The 14071-nt window shown below is 40.9% G+C and overlaps 2 long non-coding RNA genes across 2 annotated transcripts; one reads left to right on the forward strand and one right to left on the reverse strand.

Moving 5' to 3' along the window:
* Window positions 1–6817: 6817 nt before the first annotated feature.
* LOC139560972 (uncharacterized) lies at window positions 6818–12021 on the reverse strand. Its single transcript, XR_011672036.1, has 5 exons — window positions 11676–12021; window positions 8438–11470; window positions 7482–7535; window positions 7106–7210; window positions 6818–7008 (listed from the first exon to the last, which is right to left on the reverse strand). It is a non-coding gene; the product is annotated as an uncharacterized lncRNA (long non-coding RNA).
* A 132-nt stretch (window positions 12022–12153) lies between these two features.
* Window positions 12154–14011, forward strand: LOC139560973 (uncharacterized). The gene is made up of 2 exons (XR_011672037.1): window positions 12154–12494; window positions 12778–14011. It is a non-coding gene; the product is annotated as an uncharacterized lncRNA (long non-coding RNA).
* The last annotated feature ends 60 nt before the right edge of the window (window positions 14012–14071 follow it).

Genomic DNA, 14071 nt, shown 5'->3' on the forward strand with positions numbered 1-14071 from the left:
CGGCAGGCAGGCTCTGGGTCAGGACAGGCAGAATGGTCAGAACCGGGGAAACTAGGAAACAGAAACTTGAAAAGGCAGGAAGACAGAAAAACATGTTGGTAAGACCTGACAAGACAAGACGAACTGGCAACAGACAAACAGAGAACACAGGTATACATACACAGGGGATAATGGGGAAGATAGGTGACACCTGGAGGGGGTGGAGACAAGCACAAAGACAGGTGAAACCGATCAGGGTGTGACAGCACCCAGAATAGTTCTTGCTCTAAGCCAATATGTATTCCATATACAGTGGTTTGCATTGGTGGAATTGATTTGAACTTGGAACATGTTTTAAAACCCAAAGCACAAAGACAGGTGAAACCCAAAACCCAAATAGGAATAATTGTTCATGTTTAGAGAATTAATTTTCATATATCATGAATGGTTATTGACACTTTTCTACTATTCTGTGACCCAGAAGTACTTTATTAGTGTTGCTGATGAGATGCTGATCATGTGATGTGTTCGCAAATCAAATGGCCCAGTTTTGCTGCCACTGGACAGCAAAAAACAAGTTTAGCCTTTATTTATTGTAATTGAAATGAGTTTATTGTAGCTAAGTGTTAGATTATATACTGTAGCTACCTGTCACGCCCTGGCCTTAGTTATCTTTGTTTTCTGTAATATTTTGGTTAGGTGAGGGTGTGACAGGGGGGATGTTTGTGTATAGTTGTCTCGTCTGGGGTGGTTGTATGGTATAGGGGGTTTTGGGAGAGTGTATGGGTTTGTGTTGAGTGTAGGTGTCTAGGTAAGTCTATGGTTGCCTGAATGGTTCTCAATCAGAGACAGCTGTCATTCATTGTCTCTGATTGGGAGCCATATTTAAGGCAGCCATAGGCAGTAGGCTTTTGTGGGTAATTGTCTATGTTTAACGTTTGTAGCTTGTGTATGCACTTACATTTGTAGCTTCACGGTCGTTTGTTGTTTTGTTTTGTAAAAGTGTTCGTTTTTCGTGTTTCGTATTCTCAAAATAAAAGAAGATGTATTTCTCTCACGCTGTGCCTTGGTCCACTCTTCCTCAAAGTTACGACGGTCGTGACACTACCTCAGTTGTTATTTCAAATAATTTTGGTCAATTCACAGCAATTGCTAGCTAGCCGAAATTGTGCAAGCTAGCAGACTCAGCTAAATATAAATCCCCCTAGATACAGCCATGTCTCATTGTCATGTCATGAGATTTGAAAATTAAAGAGGAATATAATAATACGAATTGAATGGAGTTTCCAATCTTCACATTCACAGTTTCTGGCACAGCACAGAAATCCACTTATCCAGATGGTGTGACAAAGGCATTTCCCAACAGACCTGCTAACTTTCTTTGTTGTTACTTTAACTTTAGTTAACTGTAGTTCCTCCAGCAGGAAGAGAGGCAACAACCATTCGTCCACCAGCTCAGCGACAAGCTACACTATTCACAGCCCTGTGTATTGTTCAATGATTTGTATTTATTTATTTCACCTTTATTTAACCAGGTAGGCTAGTTGAGAACAAGTTCTCATTTACAACTGCGACCTGGCCAAGATAAAGCAAAGCAGTGCGACACAAACAACAACACAGAGTTACATATGGAATAAACAAACATGCAGTCAATAATACGATAGAAAAAGTCTATATACAATGTGTGCAAATTAGGTAGGACAAGGGGGGTAAGGCAACAAATAGGCCATAGTGGTGAAATAATTACAATATAGAAATTAAACACTGGAGTGATAGATGTGCAGAATATGAGTGTGCAAGTAGAGATACGGTGGTACAAAGGAGTAAAATAAAATAAAATAAAAACAGTATGGGGATGAGGTAGTTGGATGGGCTATTTACAAATGAGCTATGTACAGGTGCAGTGATCTGTAAGCTGCTCTGACAGCTGGTGCTTAAAGCTAGTGGGGGAGATATGAGTCTCCAGCTTCAGTGATTTTTGCAATTCGTTCCAGTCATTGGCAGCAGAGAACTGGAAGGAAAGGCAGCCGAAGGAGGAATTGGCTTTGGGGGTGACCAGTGAAATATACCTGCTGGAGCGCGTGCTATGGGTGGGTGCTGCTATGGTGACCAGTGAGCTGAGATAAGGCGGGGCTTTACCTAGCAAAGACTTATAGATGACCTGGAGCCAGTGGGTTTGGCGACGAATATGAAGCGAGGGCCAGCCAACGAGAGCATACAAGTCGCAGTGGTGGGTAGTATTTGGGGCTTTGGTGACAAAACGAATGGCAATGTGATAGACTGCATCCAATTTGCTGAGTAGAGTGTTGGAGGCTATTTTGTAAATGACATCGCCGAAGTCAAGGATCGGTAGGATAGTCAGTTTTACGAGGGTATGTTTGGCAGCATGAGTGAAGGATGCTTTGTTGCGAAATAGGAAGCCGATTCTATATTTAATTTTGGATTGGACATGCTTAATGTGAGTCTGGAAGGAGAGTTTACAGTCTAACCAGACACCTAGATATTTGTAGTTGTCCACATATTCTAAGTCAGAACCGTCCAGAGTAGTGATGCTAGACGGGCGGGCAAGCGATCGGTTGAAGAGCATGCTTTTAGTTTTACTTGCATTTAAGAGCAGTTGGAGGCCACGGAAGGACAGTTGTATGGCATTGAAGCTCGTCTGGAGGTTAGTTAACTTCTTCAGGCTGCAAGCCCGACACCGGTACACTTATGACAACATCCAGCTCAAGTGCAGGGCGCGAAATTCAAAAATGTTTTTTTTTTTTTATATTTAACTTTCACACATTAACAAGTCCAATACAGCATTTGAAAGATAAACATCTTGTGAATCCAGCCAACATGTCCGATTTTTAAAATGTTTTACAGCGAAAACACCACGTATATTTATGTTAGCTCACCACCAAATACAAAGGACAGACATTTTTCACAGCACAGGTAGCATGCAGGTAGCATGCACAAAGCCAACCTAACTAACCTAGAACCAACCAAACTAACCAAGAAACAACTTCATCAGATGACAGTCTTATAACATGTTATACAATAAATCTATGTTTTGTTCGAAAAATGTGCATATTTGAGCTATAAATCAGTTTTACATTACTGCTACCATCACAGCTACAGTCAGAAATAGCACGGGAGTAGCCAGAGTAAATACAGACACCAACGTCAAATACCTAATTACTCATCATAAAACATTTCTGAAAAATATATGGTGTATAGCAAATGAAAGACAAAGATCTTGTGAATACAGCCAATATTTCCGATTTTTTAAGTGTTTTACAGCGAAAACACAATATAGCGTTATATTAGCTTACTACAATCGCTAACACACAACAGCATTGATTCAAGGAAAAAGGTGGCGATAGCACAGTTCGACAGATATATGAAATAGCATCCCAAATTGGGTCCTACCTTTGTTGATCTTCCATCAGAATGTTGTACAAGGGGTCCTTTGTCCAGAACCGTCTTTGTTTGGATTCAGAACGACCTCTTTCCCTCTTGAATTAGCAAGCACACTGGCCATGCGGCGCTAAGCTCTCCTTCGTGAACAAAGTCAAACAACGCAACACGCCTAACGTCCCGAATAAATTTCAATAATATAATAAAACTATATTGAAAAAACATACTTTAGGATGATATTGTGACATGTATCAAATAAAATCTAAGCCGGAGATTGTATTCGCCCATAACGACAGCTTTCCAGAAGGCGATTCCAGGTCCAACTTCGCGCTTTCGAAAAAAAAAAAATGGCGGACCCCTCATTCCAAGATGATGTATTCCACCTCAGAACAAGATAATCAACTCATTTCTGCTCTCACTTCCTCTTGACATCTAGGGGAAGGTGTGTGACGTGTATGTATACTCCTAAGTGTCATGCCCATTTATAGGCAAGCTCTTGAACAGAGACCTCGCGTTCAGAAATCTCACTTCCGGATAGGAAGTGGGCTGCAGAATGAGTTCTGTTTCACTTAGAGAAATAATTCAAACGGTTTTAGAAACTAGAGAGTGTTTTCTATCCAATAGTAATAATAATATGCATATTGTATGAGCAAGAATTGAGTACGAGGCCGTTTGAAATGGGCACCTTTTTCCAGGTTACTCAATACTGCTCCTGCAGCCATAAGAAGTTCAACACAGTGTCCAAAGAAGGGCCAGATGTATACAAAATGGTGTCGTCTGCGCAGAGGTGGATCAGAGAATCACCAGCAGCAAGAGCGACATCATTGATGTATACAGAGAAAAGAGTCGGCCCGAGGATTGAACCCTGTGGCACCCCCATAGAGACTGCCAGAGGTCCGGACAACAGGCCCTCCGATTTGACACACTTAACTCAGTCTGAGAAGTAATTGGTGAACCAGGCGAGGCAGTCATTTGAGAAACAAAGTCTGCCGATAAGAATGTGGTGATTGACAGAGTTGAAAGCCTTGGCCAGGTCGATGAATACAGCTGCACAGTATTGTCTCTTATCAATGGCGGTTATGATATCGTTTACGACCTTGATTGTGGCTGAGGTGCACCCATGACCAGCTCGGAAACCAGATTGCATAGCGGAGAAGGTACGGTGAGATTCTAAATGGTCGGTGATCTGTTTGTTAACTTGGCTTTCGAAGACCTTAGAAAGGCAGGGTAGGATAGATATAGGTCTGTAGCAGTTTGGGTCTAGAGTGTCTCCCCCTTTGATGGAGGGATGACCGCGGCAGCTTTCCAATCTTTGGTGATCTCAGACGATACGAAAGAGAAGTTGAACAGGCTAGTAATAGGGGTTGCAACAATTTCGGCGGATAATTTTAGAAAGAGAGGGTCCAGATTGTCTAGCCCGGCTGTGGGGGGCGTAGGGCTGTTGACCGGGATAGGGGTAGCCAGGTGGAAAGCACGGCCAGCCGTAGAAAAGGCTGTTTCCTAGCCTCAGTGCAGTGGGAAGCTGGGAGGAGGTGCTCTTATTCTCCATGACTTTACAGTGTCCCAGAACCTTTTGGAATTTGTGCTACAGGATGCAAATTTCTACTTGAAAAAGCTAGCCTTTGCTTTCCTAACTGCCTGTGTATATTGGTTCCTAACTTCCCAGAAAAATTAATGCATCGAATAGCCCCTGCAGGTGACGCAGGTGTCACGCCCTGACCATAGAGAGCTGTTTATTCTCTATGGTGGTTGGGGCGTGACAATGACTAGGGGGGGTTATCTAGGTGTTTAACCACCTATGTTGGCTTGGTATGTTTCCCAATCAGAGGCAGCTGTTTATCGTTGTCTCTGATTGGGTATTATATTTAGGCAGCCATTTCCCCTTTGTGCTTTGTGGGATCTTGTGTTTGTGTAGCTGCCTGTGAGCAGCCCAGAACGTTCCGTTTCGTTTGTGCTTGTTTGTTTTGTTTGGTGAGTTTTGATTTATTAAAATATGTGGAACTCTACGCACGCTGCGCCTTGGTCCATTCATTATGACGATCGTGACAGCAGGCAATGAGGCAGTGATCGCTGAGATCCTGGTTGAAGACATTGAAACTTCATGTATTTGTATTGTTAAAAAAAATAAAAAAAATAAAAGGAAATGTATGTTTAAAACATGTCTTTAATGTTTTTTTGTTTTAGCTATTAGTAATTAGTAATTAGTATTAATAAATGTGTATTTACATCATTAAGCCTTTATGTATGTGTTATGAATGACCAAAGGTGTCTGACTTTATAGTAAGTACAGCATCATATGATATTTATGAATTTGTGTAGTAACCAAAAAAGTGTTAAACAAATCAAAATATATCTTATATTTGAGATTCTTCAAAGTAGCCACCCTTTGTCTTCATGACAGCTTTGCACACTCTTGGCATTCTCTCAACCAGCTTCATGAGAAATACTTTTCCAACAGTTGATGCAGCACTCCATCACTCTCCTTCCTGGCAAAATAGCCCTTACACAGCCTGGAGGTGTGTTGGGTCATTGTCCTGCTGAAAAACAAATGATAGTCCTACTAAGCGCAAACCAGATGGGATGGAGTTTCACTGCAGAATGCTGTGGTAACCATGCTGGTTAAGTGTGCCTTGAATTCTAAATAAATCACTGACAGTGTCACCAGCAAAGCACCCCCACACCATCACTCGTCTGACCAAAGGACAGATTTACACCTTTCTAATGTCCATTGCTTGTGTTTCTTGGCCCAAGCACATCTCTTCTTAATATTTGTGTCCTTTAGTAGTGCTTTCTTCACAGCAATTTGACCATGAAGGCCTGTTTATGCAACAATGATTTGAGAGAGAGAGAGAGCGAGAGAGAGAGAGAGAGAGAGAGATGTAACTAGTGCCAAAGCGCAGTGGTGTGAGTGTGTAATCTGACATGCATGTTAAAATATCAGAACCAACTGTGAACCAACTATATTAATTTGGGGGCAGGTCAAAACACACATTAAACATTAATGTACATATCCTGGGAGATTGGGTAATTATTTTACCTGAATTTTGACCTGGAGTCATACAAAATAGTGTATTTCTCTACTCTGACGAGTAATCCACAGACAAAAAGGTAAACCTAGTTTATTTTTAGTTAGTTGATCTTGTCCACATTCTGATTGTGCCCAATTTTTTCATACAGGTGTAGACGATTAAAATATGCAAATCATAAGTTTAAACAGACAAGTCCAGGTCAAGATCAGGACGAAGGACGCATGTTAATGGCAGGTATAAAAAGGGCTCTAGAGTGTGACAACCCGCCAATGTGAAACCTACTGTAAGCACTCACCTGTTAGGTATAGGGGCTCTGCATGCAAAACATGATTGAATAAGTTGTGATTATGTTTTCACACAATGACTATCACGCAACACACATACACAAAAATGAACATAAACACAACATGTGAATTGATAATATAGAAAAATCATTTATTTATTTGATTGACATGTTTAAAAGACTGATTATGCTGGTGTAACAATGATTTAAAATAATTTGTTCACTCCTTGCCCTCTCATCCTCAGAAGGGGTTGGACCAGATAAAATAACATTTCTCCAAGTCCTGCTTTGTCTCCAAGTTCAGCTTTGCACTGAGTTCTACAAAGACAGACAGACAGACAGACAGACAGACAGTCAGACAAAGTTATAGAAAGCAAAAAACAATTGCACACACACACACACACTGTATACTCACTATACAAGTTATATTTCCTGCAAAAGCATTTAATCAGTTGCTTTGTCTCCTCAGGGATTTGGGGAAAGAGTGGCTTGCGGCAGATCTCTCTCCCATTGGGAAGAACTGGAGAGAGAATGACATCCACAGTTCTAAATTACACACATCTCTTTATATTCATAGCATATTCAATAAGTCATCATAGGTATGCAAGTGAGGATGATGATGATGATAACCTTTGTAGGAGACTGTAGAGAATTACGTTTAAGTTTGAGTTCAAGTTTTTAATTAGGCAGTGGTGTTAACTTACAGTAAGTGCTTTATAGTCAACAAATACAATGAATCTATTACCATTGGCATTTATCATTTACAGCACTTACTAAATAGGCATGCTCACCTTTGCACCGACACTTACGGAGCACGTCCCTCACAGACCATTTGGTAGAAGAGACTATACACAGAGTGGAGGAAGAGTTAACTTAATCATTGGTCCCATTTTGTCATGAATGTTGAACTACTGCAACAGTTCATTACTGAGCAACCCTTCAGAAAACACCAGTCCATTCAAAAGGTACATTTAACTGTAAAAGATCTTAGTCATTGACCTAGTAATGTTCAGGCATGATACATCTATCTGTACAGAATTGACTATATGCAGACAAGAAGTACTTTGTTGTTTAATTCAAGTGCACTGCTGGAAAAAATACCCAATTGTCATACTTGAGTAAAACTAAAAGATACTTTAATAGAAAATGACTCAAGTAAAAGTGAAAGTCACACAGTAAAATACTACTTGAGTAGAAGTCTAAAAGTATTTGGTTTTAAATATACTTAAGTATCAAAAGTAAATGGAATTGCTAAAATATACTTAAGTATAAAAAGTAAAAGTTTAAATAATTTCAAATTCCTTGTATTAAGCAAATCAGACAGCACCATTTAAATAAAAAAAACAGATAGCCAGGGGCACACTCCAACACTCAGATATCATTTACAAATGAAGCATGTGTGTTTCGTGAGTCCGCCAGATCAGAGGCAGTAGGGAAGACCAGGGATGTTCTACTGATAAGTGCGTGAATTGGACCATTTTCCTGTCCTGCTAAGCATTCACAATATAACTAATACTTTTGGGTGTCAGGGAAAATGTATGGAGTAAAAAGTACCTTATTTTCTTTAGGAATGTAGTGAAGTAAAAGTTGTCAAAAATATAAATTGTAAAGTACAGCTACCCAAAAAAACTACTTAAGTTGTACTTTAAAGTATTTTTACTTAAGTACTTTACACCACTGTTCAAGTATGACATGAAGCTGATATCACCTATATTGTAAACCCACATATAGTATTCTGCATATTCACCTGTGTTGTGGCACCAAATGGAGACCAGAAAGACCAGTAGGAGAGCCACACAGATGAGCTTGGACATGATGATGGCAGCCGTGGACACTGGACAGAGTAGAGCAGTGCTGTGTCTCTTTTCTTGGTAATGTGTTCAAGTGGAATAGTAAACTAAACACAATATGTTACAGGAATAGTAGTAGTAGTGCCTTAGTCTTGGGAGGAAAGCTTAGAGCATCTGCTCTTTTCTATCCGTAGCCGTTTAATTTACATTATAATCTCAGGCAATAATCACCCCTCTATGCGTCTTATTTGTGTTACAGCCAGAGACCTAGATAGATAAGTCTGGACAGGTTTAAGGGGCTTTTTGTTTTTCTCTGCCACCAAGCATGCCCTAACATCTGATATGTGATGATGATGGAGATAGATAGGGCAGCATAAGAGGAAGTGAAACACAAACTCCTATGAAGGCTCTTCTTCGGCCAGCCTCGATGACTCAAGAGTTGTTGTGGTGGTTGGAGCCTGATTGGGGCAGTGTTTCTATTCATCTGGCAAAGATTAAATCCACTAGGAGTCTGCAATTACAGTTACAATCTGCAAGGTGGATGATCATTGTGCAATGCCAAGTTTTAGCTTTTTACCCATGTGTTTTTCAGTTTGTAACTATTCAAAAGCAAGGTATAGGCCTGCAGGGTTGGGTAGGTTACTTTCTAAACACAATCTGTTACAGTTACTAGTTACCTGTTCAAAATTGTAATCAGTAACGTAACTTTTGGATTACCACAACTCAGTAATATAATCTGTTAACTTTATGTTATTTTCAGATTACTTTCTCCTTAAGAGGCATTGGTCAGACCAAACTTTAACTTGCGCCTTTTTACAATACTGAACTGAATGTCATTGAGAAAACAGAAAATTGTCATAATGTATATTTTTTTAATTTATTTAAAAATAATCCAATTAGTAATTCTCAAGTTTTTATTATTTTGGCTGGTTACGTAACTGATTAGAGTCACGTCACCCCGCTCCTCCGCTCTCTCCACTGGCTTCCAGTTGAAGCTCGCATCCGCTACAAGACCATGGTGCTTGCCTACGGAGCTGTGAGGGGAACGGCACCTCCGTACCTTCAGGCTCTGATCAGGCCCTACACCCAAACAAGGGCACTGCGTTCATCCACCTCTGGCCTGCTCGCCTCCCTACCTCTGAGGAAGTACAGTTCCCGCTCAGCCCAGTCAAAACTGTTCGCTGCTCTGGCACCCCAATGGTGGAACAAACTCCCTCACGACGCCAGGTCAGCGGAGTCAATCACCACCTTCCGGAGACACCTGAAACCCCACCTCTTTAAGGAATACCTAGGATAGGATAAAGTAATCCTTCTAACCCCCCCCCCCCTTAAAAGAGTTAGATGCACTATTGTAAAGTGGTTGTTCCACTGGATATCATAAGGTGAATGCACCAATTTGTAAGTCGCTCTGGATAAGAGCGTCTGCTAAATGACTTAAATGTAATGTAAATGTAGTTACATTTTTTTTGTAATCAGATTACATGTAACTGTACAGCGCTGGACCTGTACATGTAAAAATGACAATTTCTCAACTCTGATCATATCTGTTTACTTACCCGGAATATTCAGTCATGGTTGGCTGACATTAAAACTTTTTTGGGGTCATTGGGGCCTAACTCTTCTGAATCTTATGAAAACAGTGAAATCAGATCACATTAGGCCTATTATTATTGTGTTTTAAAGTATTTCTTAATGAAATGTTAACATTTCATTTTATATATAGGCCTAAAGATCCTTTACAAACCCTTTATAGATGCTAAAGGGCTACCATGAAATGTTGTCATTTGACCTCAATGCATCTGGCAAACACGAGCAACTAACTCCACATGAGTCACCTATTTTGTGTGGTTCGTGCATCATTCATTACGCATTGAGTGGATGGAGCGGGTTGGTTCTAGTTAAGTGATAATGCCCGAGAAGCCAGTGTTCGGAGGATATATTTGCACAGGTGTTGTTAGGCCCGAGATGAAGTCGAGGGCCGGCAAACTATACCAATATATCCTCCAAACACTGGTTTCAAGGCATTATCACTTTTATACAACGGGTTACCAACATATTCAAATAATGATTGACATATTTTCATTAAAAACATTATACTGATTAATGTATTCATACTATTTCATCCTTTCACAAGATATAGTCCTGACACAAATCTAGGGTTACTACCCAAGCTGGCCTGTCGTTCGTTCTATCGGTTCGGTTGCCAGAGACGTGGCCCAGTCGCTCAGTCTTTTTGTTCTGTATCAATGGATGCGACCTGCGAGGGTTCCTAGTCCGGAGCCTCCTGCGAGGGTTCCCAGTCCGGAGCCTCCAGCGAGGGTTCCTAGTCCAGAGCCTCCTGCGAGGATTCCCAGTCCAGAGCCTCCTGCGAGGGTTCCCAGTCCGGAGTCTCCGGCTACAATCCATGGTCCGGAGCTTCAGGCGACGATCCCTGCACCAGAGTCGCTACCGAAGCGTGCGGATCCGCGAGCGGAGCGGGGTCGAGCCGCCGCCGAGGCTATATGCCCACACGGACCCTCGCCTATAGAGTCAGGTTTTGCGGCCGGAGTCCGCACCTTTGGGGGGGGGGGGGTACTGTCACGCCCTGACCTTAGAGATCCTTTATTCTCTATTTTGGGTTAGGTCGGGGTGTGACTAGGGTGGGCATTCTAGTTTCTTTATTTCTAGGTTGGCCTGGTATGGTTCCCAATCAGAGAAAGCTGTCTATCGTTGTCTCTGATTGGGGATCATACTTAGGCAGCTGTTTCCCACCTTTTGGTTGTGGGATCTTGTTTTTGTATTGTTGCCTTTGAGCACGACAAAGCTGCACGTTCGTTTCTTTGCTCTTTATTGTTTTTGTGCCGGTTCTCATAATAAAAGATGATGAACCCAAACTACGCTGCATTTTGGTCCGATTCTTACAACAACGATCGTGACATTAGCTAGCTAGATTCTTTACATCCACTGTTTCACAAGATGACAGCCTGGTTTGCTGGTTGTTTCTTGAGTCCCTAAAACATTAAACAATCAGAATTACAATTTCATACTCATGTCACAACACCAACAAAGCTAGTCAGCTAGCTTGCTAAATCGCAATTTTGGTAAATTAACTTTATGATAAAAAAGATGAATACTTGTTTGTCTCTACATTAACCACCATATTCCTGTCAACTGTACATTTTTTGCATGATTCGTTACGACGTTATAATCACTTACATTTGCTTCCATCCTAGTACTTTTGTCAGCCATCTTTGCTGAAGAAAGTCTCCAGCCTTGGAGTCTCCAGCCTCCAGCCGTCAATTCATCATGGGAACCACTCGATATGATTGGTTATAACTATAACTATTAAAAGTTATTTATGGTGTACGATGCTATCCTAATCGAAATAAAATTAAGTGGCATGGAAAAAATTGGAGATGGTGAGCAATAGGCTACAAAGTTATTTTCCCCTCGCCCATCAAAATTAACATCACTTACTTTCACAAGTTGTAACTAGCGCCATGCCGCTGTTGTTGCCAGCTAGCCAGCATAAACTAACTTGGAAGGGCTTATAAGGACTGACTGAACCTGAACCCAATCCATTCGTCTCCACACGCGACTCTCAGCTGCGCTTCTTAAGTCGTCCATTTGGGCACTAGGTGTGTCCGTGTAGCCTCGCCATGTTTTCATGGCAACAATTTCCCTATCCACAGGTTGTGTCAACGGGCTATTTCTGGTGATTTCGCTTGTAAACAATCCCAGAACACTGTTTAATGCCATTGTGGAAGTAAACCCCGGCAACGTGAGAAGAGAGAATCAAGGAGGACATCTAGAGGACGAAACGGAGAAGAGCGCGCGCGCCCTGCTGTAGAGTGGAGATGTATGGGATGCTAGATTTGATTCCACCTAATGGCCCGAGACAGTCAGGTCCAACAGGTCAGTTCAACCCGGGACACACCCAGGTGGTAGCACAGAACCGACATGGTGAGAGACTGAACCCACAGAGACTAGGGCACCGTGTGCCCAAGCTCTGACAAATTGGTCGTTCTAAGAAAGGTGAGTAGCCTTAAGTGGAAAGATATATGTTCTCACTGTATACCCACATATTTTGAGAGCGAGATATACCATATTGTATTTTTGTGATAATGTCTGTTTTTTTGTGAGTATAGAACAAGAGGTTATCTTGCATCAGAGATTCATTTAAAACCATCACTTTACAACTTCATCTTATCCAAATAAGAAGAAAATATGATTCTGATATTATCTACCTTTAACACTAACTGTATGAGTAGATTGCAACTACTAAACCTTAACTCTCATGTTACTGCTCGCTTTCCAGTGGACCCAGGGGACGAGGACGTGGATGATGACATGAATAATAACAGACAATGTCCCGTGTCCCTCATCCTCTCACCCATCTCCTAAACACCACATGTGACCATGAAGTTCTTCGAAGCCAAACTCAACTGAATCAATTTGGCCTTAATCCATCAATATTACAAGTGACCTCCATATTAGACGGAAACTCTCATCGTGGCACAAATAGGACAATTCTATTGCCGGAATTCTAGGATTCTATAGACCTTTGCATCTAAAGCTTGTATATTGTGCTTTATTTAGCTGTTCTTATACTGTGAATGAATTGTACTGAAACCTGTTCTGCTCCTAGTCCACTACGGCAGTAATATCTGCACTTGGAAAAGTACAGTGTGGTTTGTCTCTAAAGCTTCTGAAGGGCAACATTTGAAAAAAGTTGCACTCTTTAAATTATAAGATCAAATGGAAATCATCCTTGGAAGGAAGGAAGCCTGTTAATGTGTAACGTGCAGATGGAACATTAGGTTACTAATTGTTGTGACTTAACCTAAATCTGTGCTTCACCTTGTGGAGTGTCAGGTTACTGTTGAATAATCACTATTTTGGAATGCAGGGACAGTTGGAAAAGATGGTTACTGATGATAATTCATATTTACAACAAAATACAGTTTTGGTTTATACAATTTTTAGCACATATTTTCAAAGAATTTATATAATATATGGGTTATGTTGTTTTTCGTATTATGGCGTAATGGTACACTTTGTGGGAATGACTGTTCAATTGTATGTGATGAAACTTTACATATTTCTATGCACAGATTCTGTTGAAGCATCAAAACATGTCAGGACAATTTTACTGTCCAGAAGGGCTACTTTCTTCTTTGGTGTTTAAATATTATTACAATAATGACTTAGTCCCAAATGGCACCCTATTCCTTGCATGGGACCTATGGGCCCTGGTCAAAAGTAGTGCACTATATAGGTAAATGGTGCTGTTTGGGACACACATACTGTTTCAATGTCATATGGACAATATTGACCTAACCAAAGCCTGTAACTTTCTTGTATACTTTGGTCACGTCTTTCAGTGAAACATTGCATTTCATATCATGGCTCATTGTGATGCATTCACTATCACATTACTTAAATGGATGGAATTGTTATGTGCATTGGGAACATTTGCATGAAAATGGGAGGAGTTTTGCATAATAATGTATTTTTTGAAATAAAAGAGGAGGTTTTCTTTTTTAATGTAACATTTGATTGCTAAGCATCCTCCAGAATTACGCTAGCCTATGTCAAACTTCTAAACAGCC

This window comes from Salvelinus alpinus, chromosome 31 (genome assembly GCF_045679555.1).
Source record: "Salvelinus alpinus chromosome 31, SLU_Salpinus.1, whole genome shotgun sequence".
NCBI classification, from domain to species: domain Eukaryota; kingdom Metazoa; phylum Chordata; class Actinopteri; order Salmoniformes; family Salmonidae; genus Salvelinus; species Salvelinus alpinus.